This window comes from Canis lupus, chromosome 10 (assembly GCF_011100685.1).
Source record: "Canis lupus familiaris isolate Mischka breed German Shepherd chromosome 10, alternate assembly UU_Cfam_GSD_1.0, whole genome shotgun sequence".
Lineage (NCBI taxonomy): Eukaryota > Metazoa > Chordata > Mammalia > Carnivora > Canidae > Canis > Canis lupus.
Genome location: NC_049231.1, coordinates 56860586 through 56874627, shown reverse-complemented (window position 1 = coordinate 56874627; position 14042 = coordinate 56860586).

Genomic DNA, 14042 nt, shown 5'->3' with positions numbered 1-14042 from the left:
ATGGGTATGGACTTTTTTGGGTGGGTGATAAAAATGTTCTAAAATTAGATTGTGATGCTAGTTGCACAACCCTGAATATACTAGAAACCACTGAACTGTATACTTTAAATGTGTGATTCCATAGTATGTAAATTCCAATAGGGCTAATAAAAATAAAATCAGTGTTTAACTTATTTTATGTGGTCGTTGCATGTTGATTTCCTGTATATTATACATAATAATGATTTTCATGTAATTCCTTAAGTATCATTCATTTTTAGAGAAGAAATTATTATTCATAGAGGAAAGATTGATTTTTAAATTTAAAGTTCATGATTTTCATCTAGTATCCAGGACTTACCCTATGTTTAATGTTTTATAGAAATATTAAACATTTTGGATAAACTATACATCACATTAGAATGTACAGAATGGTGGGGCTAAAAGAAATGGGCAATTATCCATCATTTGTGGAGAAAGTAACTTTTCAAGTGTTTTTCCCCACACTTTTCATTTTTTTAATAAAGGTTAAAGAGGAAGGCTCTATTGAACTGTAATAGACACTACAGTCTAAGATCAAATCAATAGTTTCCACGATTTTTCATTAAAGGTAGAGTTTCTCTATATTCTCTATTCAATAAAGATAACATGAAAGAACTAGATCAGACAAGCAAGAAAAGACCTCTTTAATCCATGTTTGAAAAGAACTATTCTAAAAAGCATTCCCAGATATTCAGGGTCTGTCTTTCAAATGTAATTACCTACAGTTCTATGCAAAGTCTAACTTCCACTCTAATGTAATTGCAGAACAACTTGCAATGTATAAACAGCTATAATCTCAGCACACATTTGATATTTCTTAGCCCAAACATGGGCTCTGGTATAATTCCTTTTTTCTCCTCCTGGTAATAATTGTTATTGTGTTCCTTTCTAATAATGCCCCCATTGAAACTCCTACATGAGATCTCTAATCTCAAAGAGAAAATAATAAAAAAATTAGTCATATAACTAATAACATATGCCATAGTTTCAGTGCATTTTATTTTTTTAAAGGTTTTATTTTTAAGAGAGCACGAATAGTGGGGAGGAGTAGAGGGGAAGAGAGAGGCAGATTTCCTGCTAAGCAGGGAGGCCCGTGAGGGGCTTGATCCCAGGGCCCTGAGATCATGGCCTGACGCAAAGGCAGACACTTAAACAATTGAACCACCTAGGTGCCCTATTTCAGTACGTTTTAGGTTGGTAATAATAGGGGTCACATCTGGTTGTGAGATGTGGATTACTGCATCTGACATCATTACATATTCTTCCTAAGTGGACAATATAGGCTAATTAATGTTTCTTCTCCAAAATTTTTGCAGCATTTCCTAGTAAAAACAATGAGGGGTTCCTATGGGAGATGTTAATTTGTATTCCAAAACTTTAAAGATGTGTGGCAATCTCAATGGTAGGTAGGTTCCTATGATGATAATGTAATACTTATTATTACTAACTACTACTTGTAGTAGTAGTAATAGTAATAGTGATAGTAGTAGTAGTAGTAGTAGTAGTAGTAGTAGTAGTAGTTTCGTGCTACCATTAGTACACTTTCTGGAACATTGTTCAAGCTTACAAGCTTACATGAAGGGGAAATTGCAATCATGTTTACCTAAGAAACACAGGATTCTGGAGCTGGAAAATATCTTAAAGATACCTTAATTTTATTTGTAAAGAAGGCTCAGGTGACGGTGAGCAATGAAGACTCCTTAACAACTATACTGAGTGTTTGTAGAGTCAAACAGATAACTCAGTACTGCTGTGGGGAGGAATTAATAAGGTTACACAGAAAGCATCAAGGAATAGTGTGATATGGAAATCCTTTCGGTTCAGAAGATAAGGCTCTGGAGCCAGATTGCCTAAATTGTAATCCCTACTCTGCACTTAGTAGGCTTTTCGCCTTGGGCAGTTTACCTAATCTCTCTAAACCTCAGTTTCCTCATTAGTAAAATGGACATAATAGTATCTACCTCATAGGATCACTGTAAGGATTGAATGAGTTAAATATGTATATGGCACCCTGGAGCCCTATATGGACTTTCCTTTTCCTTATGGAAAAAATATTTTGCAGGGTTATGGAGACATGCCCTCCTAGAATCCATCACCTCCCCCATCTCTCATAGGCCAGACTCCAGGTATCTGAGACACTGGAATTATTTACATAAATGGCCCTGAGGCCACTTGCAAGACTATTTTCTGGGACTGCTCTGCCAGAATGTACTGTCCCAGATCAGAAGATGACCTGGAGGGACAGCTATCTGGGGAGTGAGAGAGCGTGTACCTGAAGCTTGGATGCATGGACTGAGTACCCACAAACTTGTGTTCAAGACCTCTCATGGATGGAGTAGGAGGTGGGATGAGAAGAGAGGCAGCCTAGAGGCAGGGACAATTTCTCACACTGCCACATTCTGGCATGGGACTCTAGGGATTCTAAGAGCTTTGCATTTGAATCTGTCCTTCCAGGAGGTCAAATGTACCTTCATAAGGTACATTTGACAAGAGGAAAGAACATATTTGATAGGTTGCTTGATATCTAACTTTTAAGTGTGTAGACGTATGGAATGGACCCCTTTAGGATTCTTGCCTTGCTTGCCCTGATGAGTGTTAGGGGTAAGCCTGCTGCCTTGCTCACAGCAAGCATTCAATACATTTTAATTATTATTGTTGTTATTATTTTTAAAGATTTTATTTATTTACTCATTCATGAGAGACACACAGAGAGAGGGAGAGACACAGGCAGAGGGAGAAGCAGGCTCCCTGTGGGGAACCCAATGTGGGACTCGATCCTAGGACCCCGGGATCACGCCCTGAGCCAAAGGCAGATGCTCAACCACTGAGCCACCCAGGTGTCCCATGATAACATTATTATTGTAAGTGACCCTTCTCACAAAGGTAGCAAAATATTTCCTTTCCCCCACTGGCCAGAGAGAATATAGTCTGCCAAGAGAACACTGACGTTCAAGCACTCAGGTTAGAGAATTCTAAAGGCCCAAAGAGAAAAGCAAAACTACTTTTCAGGTTAGCAAGTACAACGGGGTGGTAAGCAAAGCCCTTTGCAAAGATCAACTGCCAGAAATTCCATACCAAACATGAACTCCGCATCAGCATTCGTACATGTGAAGAATAACTCCCAGGGAAGGTCTGTAAGACAAAGAAGCCACACTCCCAGCACAGAGCTGCACAGGGTGAGGGTCCTTAAGACAGGAGGGTGACCAGCAGACCTGAGAGAAGAGGAAGCTAGATCCAAGTAGAGCCAAGCCTGGAATATTCTCCTGGCCTCAGGCGCTAGGTGTGAGCACCAATTTCTCAATAAGGATGAGCTGGAAATAGAGCAAAAGGCTTCTTTTGTCCTTCACTATCTACTTCTATTATAGCAGAGAATGTGGGTCCAGGCATTTCAAACAGAGAGATCCCTTTGTTATTTTTATAAAGTCCTGAATTTTAAAAAATGTTCTCAAGAAGATAGAATTTGATCCAATCCATTCCTCCCACCTCACACCTGCATAAATTTCAAATGGATCAGAAATATAAATGTAAAAAAAAAAAAAATCAAAGTTCTGACTGAAAACATGAGTTAATTTATCTATAACCTGGAGAAGCATTTCTTTTTTCTTTTTTTTAAATTTATTTATTTGAGAGAGAGCAGAATGAGAACACAAGTGGGAGGGAAGGGCAGAGGGAGAGGTAGAAGCAGACCCCATGCTGAGCAGGGAGTCCGATGCAGGGTTCAATCCTAGGACTCTGGGATCATGACCTGAGCTGAAGGCAGATACTTAACCCACTGAGCCACCCAGGAGCCCCTGGGGAAACATTTCTAACCATGATGCAAAATCCAACACTAAAAAGGGCAAAGATGGATACATTCAATTACCAAAAAAACTTTAGATTTTTTTGCAGAGAATATCACAAGAAAGTGAGAAGAAGGGACACCTGGGTGGCTCAGTGGTAGGTAAATATCTCTAATATTTTAGCTTGTTTTGATAAAAATAAGACCACTAACTCCATGGCAAAATGTGAGTAGGTAGTTCATAAGAAATAAAAGGGATTCTTAATCATGTGAAAAAACGAAATGCTCAATATAAGAAAAAGGGAAATTAAAAACTACACAGATTTTAAAACACGTCAGATGATCAACTGCACAGTCTCAACAACATCTTAGGACAAAAAGAATAAAATGGACATATCCCAGAGGATAGACTCTATAAAGTCAAAAAAATTTTTTTAATGTTTTCAGTCATCATATTGGAGCATAATAAATAATGCTGTAGGGATACAATCAGCAAAATCCAGACTTCGGGCAATTCTCAAGGACAACCTGTTTTGATATTTTTAAAAAATCAATTACGAGAAATAAAAATGAGAGGTGAAGGGGAAACTGCTTATTTGAAGATAATTAAAAGAAATACCAATCTCATGGAGCTTATTTGGATCCTGATTTGAACAAACTATTAAAAAAAAAAAAAACCAACCCACTATGAGATAACCATAGAAATGTGAGCACTGACTTAATATTTGATGACTTTTAAGATCTTGCTAACCTTTTGGGGTGTTTATAATGGCAGTGTGATTATGTTTTTTTAAAAGAATCTTATCTTTTAGAGATACATGCCGAAATATTTATGAATGTAATGTTTTGAGGTCAGAATTTGCCTAATTCAATAAAAATAATCTGGAGAGGGTCCAGATAATCCGGGCGTCCCTCAAACATATAAAATCAAAGAAGAAGAAGAAGAAGAAGAAGACAGAAACAAGGAAGGAAGAAGAAGAAGAGAAGAGGAGGAGGAGAGGAGGGGATGGAGGAGGGTATGAGTCTTCTTCTTCTTTCTTGTCTCTTCTTCTTTCGTCTTCTACAATCTCCTCCGCCCTTCTCCTTCTCCCCTCCTCCCTCCCCCTCCCTCCCCCCTCCCTCCCTCCCTCCCTCCCCCCTCCCTCCCTCCCTCCCTCCCCCCCCTCCCCTCCCCTCCCCCCCCTCCCCTCCCCCCCTCCCCCCCCCTCCCTCCCCTCCCATCCCTCCCCCCACGAACAAAAGACAAGCCCAAAAGAAAAAAGGAAGGGATCCCTGGGTGGCTCAGTGGTTTAGCGTCTGCCTTTGGTCCAGGGCGTGATCCTGGAGTCTTGGGATCAAGTCCTGCATCAGGCTCCTTGCATGGAGCCTGCTTCTCCCTCTGCCTGTGTCTCTGCCTCTCTCTGTGTGTCTCTCATGAATAAATAAATAAAATACTAAAAACAAAATACTATATTAAAAAAAAGAAAGAAAAGGAAAGGGAAGACAAAAAGGAAAGAAAAAAGAAAGGAAAGGAAAAGGAAAAGAAAAAGAAAAAAGGAAACGAAAGGAAAGGAAAAGGAAAGAAAAAGAAAAGAAAAGGAAAAAAGAAAAGGAAAGGGAAAAGAAAAGAAACGAAACGAAAAAAGAAGAGAAGAGAAGAGAAAAAAGCAAAGCAAAGCAGAGCCCAAGGAGTGGGCTGGCCGGGCCCAGCGCCCCCCGCCCCCCTCCTGCGCCCTCCCCGCAGGCCCTGCCCCCGTCTCGAGCCTCCCCTGAGGCCCGCAGCGCCCTCACGTGGGGCTCCCTGGGTCGCAGGCGCCCCCCAGCCCCTCAAGAGGAGGAAGACCTCCTGGGCGGCGATGGCCGAGGGGATGCAGGCCGAGGGTCCGGCCCGCGCCTTCCCCTTCCTCAGGGCGACTCCCAGGGCGGCCAGGAGTCCACCCGCCACGGCCAAGGCCCCGCAGAGCCCCCGGGTCGCCGAGCGCTGTGGCTGCAGGACACGGGCCGGGCCCGACGCCCCCCAGGACCCCAGGGAAGGGGAGCCGCCCAGTGGGGGGAGGGGAGGCCCCGTCCCCAGCCGGGCCCAGGAGAGCAGAGGGAGCCTGCGCAGGGGGGACGCAGCAGGCTGTCGCCCCTCTCCCCTGCCCAGAGCCTGGCCCCTCTGCTCGCTGCAGGATACCCCAGACCCCAGACCCCGGGCGACTGTCCAGTGAGGGTCACAGGGCCTCACTTCAGGGGCAGCTGCCCGCCTCCTACTTGCCCACCCACACTCCCAATGTGGTACTGCCCTTGACCCCAATCCCATCCCAGTGCCCACCTCCAACCAGCCCAGCCTCCTGGGGGGTGGCCCCTGAAACTCATGCCCCCCGCCCCACACACACACTGCCACCAGGGCTGCTCCGGGATCTAGATGCCCTTTCCCAGGGGATGCCACCCAACCAGAGCCTCTATGATGTGTGGGTAAGCCACTCCTGGATCCAGCTGCCTCCATCCCCCCTGGCTACTCTCCTGGTGCAGCCTGCCAGGCTCCCCAGGAAGGGGCTGCTCTTCTCTCCTCCCTCTTCCTGCCACCACTGGCTTTTGGGGAACCAAGGCCAAGAGGACCAACGGGTGTATGTGGCCACAGCAGCCTTGAAACAGCAGGCACCAGTGTGCTGAGTATCCGCGATGGTCATTGGTCTATGCCACAGGGGTTGTGGTCTGCATAGACGGCCTGGCCCTGATGGTCACTCATGCTTGTCCTGCCCCCAAGAGGCAAGACTGCAAAGGGTGGGCACTTTGCTTGCAGTAGCCCCTTCAGGTCCCACTTTCTCCGTCCCTCTCTGTCTATCCTTCCTTCCATCCATCCATCACCATGTGTCACTTCCCCTCCCTGGCTCTGGGCTCAGGAAGGGAGAACCTAATGGCAGCTCCAGCCAGAAGGTCTGGGAATGAAGTAGCACCTTTTGCGGGGAAGGAAATAATGACCTTAGTTTGTTTTGGGGATGGTAGTGGGGAAGATAACAGGAGTAGACAAGAAAAGGAGTGGACAATGACAAAATAATAATAATTTAAAAATAAAAAGACTGAGTTAACCTTGGGAATATATTTGAAATAATGTTGTCAAGACCGGCTGCATAATTTGCTTGGCCCAGGACAAAATGAAAATGCAAGGCCCCTGTGCCCAAATTGTGAAGAATTTCAGAGTACCTGGGTGGCTCAGGCAGGTAGGCACCTACCTTAGGGTCAGGTCATGACCTCAGCGTCCTGGGATGGAGCCCCACGTCAGGCTCCCCGCTCCCTGCTCCGGAGGAGTGTGCTTCTCCTCTCCCTCTGCCTCTCCTCCAACCTGCTCATGCTGTCTCTCTCTCTCTCTCTCTCCCTCTCTCTCTCTCTCAAGCAAATAAAATCTTTTTTATAAATTGTGAAGAATTTCAAGAGACTGACAGCAGAGCATTAAACCAAACTCATGACCGTCTGGACATGGGACCCTGTGTGACTGCACAGGTCACAGACCCACAAAACCAGCTGTATTTACTGAACTGTTAAAATCTTCAGGCCAAGGACAGAACACTTAACAGACAACTCTTCCAATTTTCACCACAGCCTTGCAAAAGTAATATTATTATCTTTATTTTGTGAGAGAGGAAATAAAGGCATCAAGGGTAAAGAATCGATCCAAGTTCCCACAGCCTGGAAATGACAGAGCCGAACTTCAGGCTGAGGCCTGACTGCAAAGATATGTCTTCACCTATGGCCTTCAAACTTATTAGTAAAAATTTTTGAGTGAATACATCAATGTATGTGGAAACATAGAAAAATAAGTTATACGCATACTACTATATTTATAAATTATGTACCTTATAAAGCATGAAAAACAAAGACATTTAAAAGATGCCATAAATAGAAATTCTAATATTTTCTGGCCATACCTCAGCCAATTGCCTTTCACAGTTCCCTGTAGTTCCCAGCGGTTAAGGCTGCCCTTGACCCAGACTAAATTAGAGTTAATAGTACTCAAGATGTTAACTTTCCTATGAAGTGTGAACATTTTATTTTATTTTTTTAAAGATTTTATTTATTTATTCATGACAGACACAGAGAGAGAGAGAGAGAGAGAGAGAGAGGCAGAGGGAGAAGCAGGCTCCATGCAGGGAGCCCAAAGTGGGACTCGATCCTGGGTCTCCAGATTACACCCCGGGCTGAAGGCGGTGCTAAACCGCTGAGCCACTGGGGCTGCCCAAGTGTGAATATTTTAATAAAATATTCTTATTCTCAAAAAGGGGATTGCTGGGACACCTGGGTGTCTCAGCATTTGGGCACCTGCCTTCAGCTCAGGTCGTGACCCAGGGATCCGGAATCGAGTCCCGCATCAGCCTCCCTGCATCAGGCTTCCTGCATGGGGCCTGCTTCTCCCTCTGCCTATGTCTCTGCCTCTCTCTCTCTCAGTCTGTGTCTCTCAGGAATGAATAAATAAATCTTAAAAAGGGGGGGGTGTTCATAATGGAATTTTAGGTCCTGTGAAAATCAAGAGGCGTTTACTTTATTAATCTCAGAGGCTGAGTTGGCTAGGAGAAATTTTATTTATTTTATTCACTGATAAAACAAGCAGGCTGGCCTGACGAAGATTTTTGGTGTATTCTGGTCCACACAGTTAGGCAGCAAAGGCAGATTAGGGAACACAAGAAGGAAAACATTCCACCTGACAAATGTTTACTGGGGGCCTGTGACAGGCCAGAAACCTTGCTGGTGGCTAGGGATAGGGTGAGCCAGCCAGACAGGGGCTGCCCCCAAAGTCCTAAGTGCATTCGAAAGGAACAGAGCCTGGGGGATCAATCGGTTATGCGTCTGCCTTCGGCGCAGGTCATGATCCCGGGGTCCTGGGATCGAGCCCCGCATCGTGTTGGGGGATCTCTGGTCGGCAGGGAGCCTGCTTCTCCCTCTCCCTCTGTCTACAGCTTCCCCTGTTTGTGCTCCCTCTCTGTCAAATAGATAAAATCTTTAATAGAAATTTTTTAAAAAAAAGAATAACCAAAAGAACAGAGGGGCTCCGTGCCAACAGAAATAACCTTGGAAAGAGAGGCAGTTTGTCGTCTCCTCCCGGAATATAAACCTTTAGATAGCAAAGACTGTACTTACAGGTGTATTTTATGAAAAAAATAGTTCACGTTAGAACTTGTTGAAAAATAGTTCAATACTTTAGAACTTGATGAAAATCACAGCTTTTCCTTAAAAATGTTAGAATCCACTTTTTATGAGTTATATTTCTCTAGACTATAGTGTAGTTTCTAGAACCTCTTGAAATGTTGGGATGCCACAAAGTCCACTACGAAATTTGTCCTTTAGTTCTGCTTTTATGTCTTTGTACATTATAATCATCTGTGGTTGAATCATGCAGGTGCTAGAGATTGACAATCCCAAAATAAAGGAGATTTTTAAAACTCTTCCTCAAGATGGCGACAGAGGACCATGTTCCATGTTTTTAAAACAGGAATCTAGCTTGTATCCTAAGAGACCAACTCTGTGCTGTTTAAATACAATGAAAATTTCTGAATTTATTTCCTTACTAAATCTACAAGAAAAAAAAAGTGTAAATAAATGATATCTACAGAACTATATTTTTTCTAGTATCCTATTGGCTTAAAGGGTGAATTATATGGATAGATTGTTTGCTTTGTAAAAGTAGCACTAGGCAAAAAAGGATGGGAGTAGAAAGAAGAAAATTGGAATAGCAGATTAAATACTGAGATGGGTATGTCAACAACTCTTCAGATTCCTTTCTTTGGTTGCTATGGTAACTCCCAGGTTCATTTACTCAGCCCTTGTTTTAATAGAGCTCTGAAATCAGTGGAATGTTGGCGCTGCAGTCAGGCTGCCTGGTTCAAATCTTATCTCCACCTTTTACTAAACATGTGACTCTCAGCAAGTGATTTAACATCTCTCTGTGTCTCAATTTCCTCATTTATAAAATGGGGGTGATGATTAACTGAGAATAAGCATGTAGAGCTCTTAGCACAGTCTCTGGCACATACTATGTACCAATAAATCCAAACCATTATCATGGCCACAACTACGCCATCTACAAAGACTTCATCAAAATATTTTTTGTTTTAGGAAGAAGCATGGTTCTTGGTATTGGCCAATCCCAGGCAAAGGAGAAAATATTTTGGGGCTAGCCAGTATAACTTGAATATCTATCTGGCTCATTGCTTAAAATATCAAATTGTTACTTTTTCATTTTGATCCAATCAAATAATTTGATCAGTGAATCACTCCATTCTGTTCAATCACCATTTAGAATCTTTAGTTTTTGCCGAAACAATTACATAAAGCAAATTTACCCAGAAGGCCACATTTTTACCAACCTATTTCTTCTTTTAAGTAGGTTTTTGCATATGCAATCCATATTTCTATTTCAGCATTTACTCTGCAATTACTAGAAGAACGAGAATAAAAAAAAGTATCATTTCCCAAATTATACAACCTTCATGAACAAGTTTAATCTATTCATAGTTGCAGGGATGCTTGGTTTTATTTTACTACTATCTTCTTTTTGCCTTTCCTTCTTGATATTGCTAAGTTATCTCAGGGCTTAAGCAGTTCTTTCAACATTCATCCTCTCCACTGTCATTAATTTTTTTAATTGTCAAAATAATTTTCCATATTAACAGCCAATATGCCTGCTCTCAGCTGGCCAAGATTCAGTTGGTCTGTTGATTTAGTTGATCTGCTTTGTTTTTCCTTCTAACCAATTCAATTTATCTACAAAATCCCAATTGTCTTGCTAGCATTCCTCAGCTAATTAATTGTGTATCCTGTACCCAGCATTGTCTTTTGAATTTGAATGCTTTGCTTCTGATAAAATCCTTTCTCCTTTTTTTTTTTTTCTATTTACTATTTGTGAGACTCAAGCCCTTTGGTAGCAATGACCACCGACACTGTATCATCCAGCCTCACTCATGTCTCCCTGCTTCAGCCTGAAGGCAGAAATTGCAGAGAAATATGGAGCCAGAGGCAGAGATCCTCTTAAGGACCCTGGGCCAGGAGAGTCAAAAGGACACAAGATTAAGCGTGTCTCCCACTAGCTGGATAAATCGACACTTTCTAAAAATTATGCTGCAGTTTACACATTTTACTTTTCCAAGATCTTTGAGAGATGTTTTTTAAAGTTAGAGAAACTTTAATTGTGTGACCTCTGGCACTATTTACATGTTTCACTTGCTTCCTATTTGTGACTTTATCAGAGGGAAATAAGCCCATCCTTTCAAACAAAATATCAGAAACATGGTGTGACAGTCTATTACTTTAGTGCCCCCAGTTTAACACTTCCTGGTATTCTTGCCCTGTTGTATTCAAGTCTGGCCTTGCCCACATGACTGGCTTTGGCCAATAAGACATTAGTAAGTACCTGTGGTGGGTGGGGTGGGTGGGGGTGCTGTTCTCTTGGAAGGCTTCAGCTTAGAGCTAGATCCCTGAAAGGCAAAGTGAGGGGAAACCACAGAAGCCATCTGGATGTTCCACTTCCAACCAAGCTGTCAACGGAATACAACAGCAAAAGTGACTTCAGCCACATAACATGGGGCAGAAGTTCCTCCCAATGGAGCAGAGTCAACCCACAGAATCATGAGAAGTAACATGTTGTTTAGCTACTTGGCTTGGGGTAGTTGGTACACAGTGATAGGGAGCTGAAATGCATGGTAACAAATTACCTTCTTAATTACACGGGTGTTTACCTTAGATTTCCTCTCAGGGAAGCATCACTGTGCACATATTTCATTCTGATAAAAATTCAGCTCTAAATTTATATCCAACTGAAATGTCAGAATAATGCCTGACACCTTGCAGTGTGCTTTGGCCCTTGAGCTATTTAAAAACATGTCACCCAGTGCATCCCTGTCCTCCCTGACATCTCCACCAGGAAGCCTGGCTCGCTGGCGCTCTAGGCATTGCAAATCTTATTTTGGAAAATGCTGACAGATTGTTTCACAGAATATTGCCATAGGACCATGTCACTGAATATTGAGTTGCCTTCATGGTAGCAGATTTCTGCAGAGATGGGGCTTATCTTTTTAGACTTCTATGCTTCCAAAATTTCCATTTTGTTAAGATGTGAATTTACTGGGACGCCTGGGTGGCTCAGTGGTTGAGCATCTGCTGTTGGCTCAGGTCATGATCCTGGGGTCCTGGGATTGAGTCCCACATCGGGCTCCCCACAGGGAGCCTGCTTCTCCCTCTGCCTATATCTCTGGCTCTCTCTCTCTGTCTCTCACAAATACATAAATAAAATCTTTTTAAAAATGTACATTTATTAAAGGTGATTAGGAAACCATAGAAAACTAAAAAGAAAAGTTTACCTACAAAAAAAGTATGAACATTGGGGCGCCTGAGTGGCTCAGCAGTTTAGCACCTGCCTTCAGCCCAGGGCGTGATCCTGGGGTCCCAGGATTAAGTCCCAAATCAGGCTCCCTGCATGGAGCCTGCTTCTCCCTCTGCCTGTGTCTCTGCCTCTCTCTGTGTGTCTCTCATGAATAAATAAAGTCTTAAGAAAAAAAAGTATGAACATTGGCAGCGGACTAGTTGAATACACTCCAGCAGGTCCACACAATGGTGCACTATGTATTGATAAAACAATGAACAAATTCTGCAGTACTGACATGGAAAGTGCTCCTGGATACAGCAGTAAATGAAAAAAAAAAAAAACAAGTTTCAGATCAGCATGTATGGTATGCTACCCTTTGGGCTACAAGGGAGAGCAATCTCTATTTGTATTTGCGTGTATGCATAATATATTTTAAAACCTAAGAACAGGAGTAGGAAACTGACACGAGGGGAATAAATAAAGCCAAGAAGGAAACTTTTCACTATACGCCTTTTTATATTTTCTGGGTTTTAAACCATATGAACGTACTATCTACTCAAAATATAAAGTTGGTTGTTAAAAAAAATAAAATAAAATAAAGTTGGTTGTTTAAGTTTGGGAAGAAGTGAACTAAAATATTAACAGTGATTGCCTTTGGGTGATAAGATTTCACATATTTTTTTTTGTGTTGTTATTTATTTGTATTTCCTATTTTTTCCATGCACAAAAAATTAATGTAATGTAAAAAGCAATATTTAAAAATTATCAAATAAAAAATCCATTGATAGTATTATTTTTCTATGCACAAACTTCGTAATCACAAATACGTACAATCTGGTATCCCTTATCTGAATATGCCAAGGTTTACATAATCATTTCCCTACAGCTGAACACTTGGACATTTTTTATTGTATCCTTTCATGAATAATTTTGTTTGTACAAGAATTTTTCCATATGTACAATAGATCCTCAAAAGTGAAATTCTGTTTCAAACAGTATAAACATTTTCAGAAGCCTGATATGTACTGTCTAAAAGTTTTCCAAAAGGATTGTTGCCAGTAGAAATTTATGAGAACTCCAGGTTCATTAAACTATCACTAGCATTGATTAATATTTTCAAAATATTTGGTAATAGGCAATTTTCAAACTCTTTATAACTTGTCTTTACATTTCTTTCACAACTAATGAAAATGAAAATTTTTCTATTTATGTGCCAACCAGTCTAATTCCCCCTAAAATTTTTTTCAAGTCCTTTGCTGATATTGGGATTTTAGAGGGCTTTGTTTACAAGTTTTTAAGTATATTTTAGTTATTAGCAAGTGTTAGACGCCTTATCTTTCCTTTTCATTAGAAATATTTTTCCTCGGGCAGCTCCGGTGGCTCAGTGGTTTAACGCCGCTTGCAGCCCAGGGTGTGTGCCTGGAGACCTGGGATCGAGTCCTGCATCCGGCTCCCTGCATGGAGCCTGCTTCTCCCTCTGCCTGTGTATCTGCCTCTCTCTCTCTCTCTCTGTGTCTCTATGAATAAATAAATAAAATCTTAAAAAAAAATATTTTTCCTCCATCACCTGCATTCTGTTTTATTTTATTGTATGTAGAGTATTAGGTTTTTGTTTATTCATATCTAGTATATATGCTTTGACAGAAGAAGAGTACATTGTACTCCTCTAAAGAAGATTCACTTATATTTTCTTCTAATTTTATATATTTTGATTAAAATTTTTCTTTATTTAGAATTAATCTCTGTGTACAATGTTAGAAGACCTGAATAGATACTTTTAAGGCTATCCTAATTCCTTAATAGAATTTTTTGAATCATCTTTTTATCCTTTTCCCATTGATCTTGTGGCCTTCCCTATATTTCTGGTTCTTATGCATGATAGCATCCATTTTTATAATAGTTACTATGTTTCACTGATTTACATCAGTA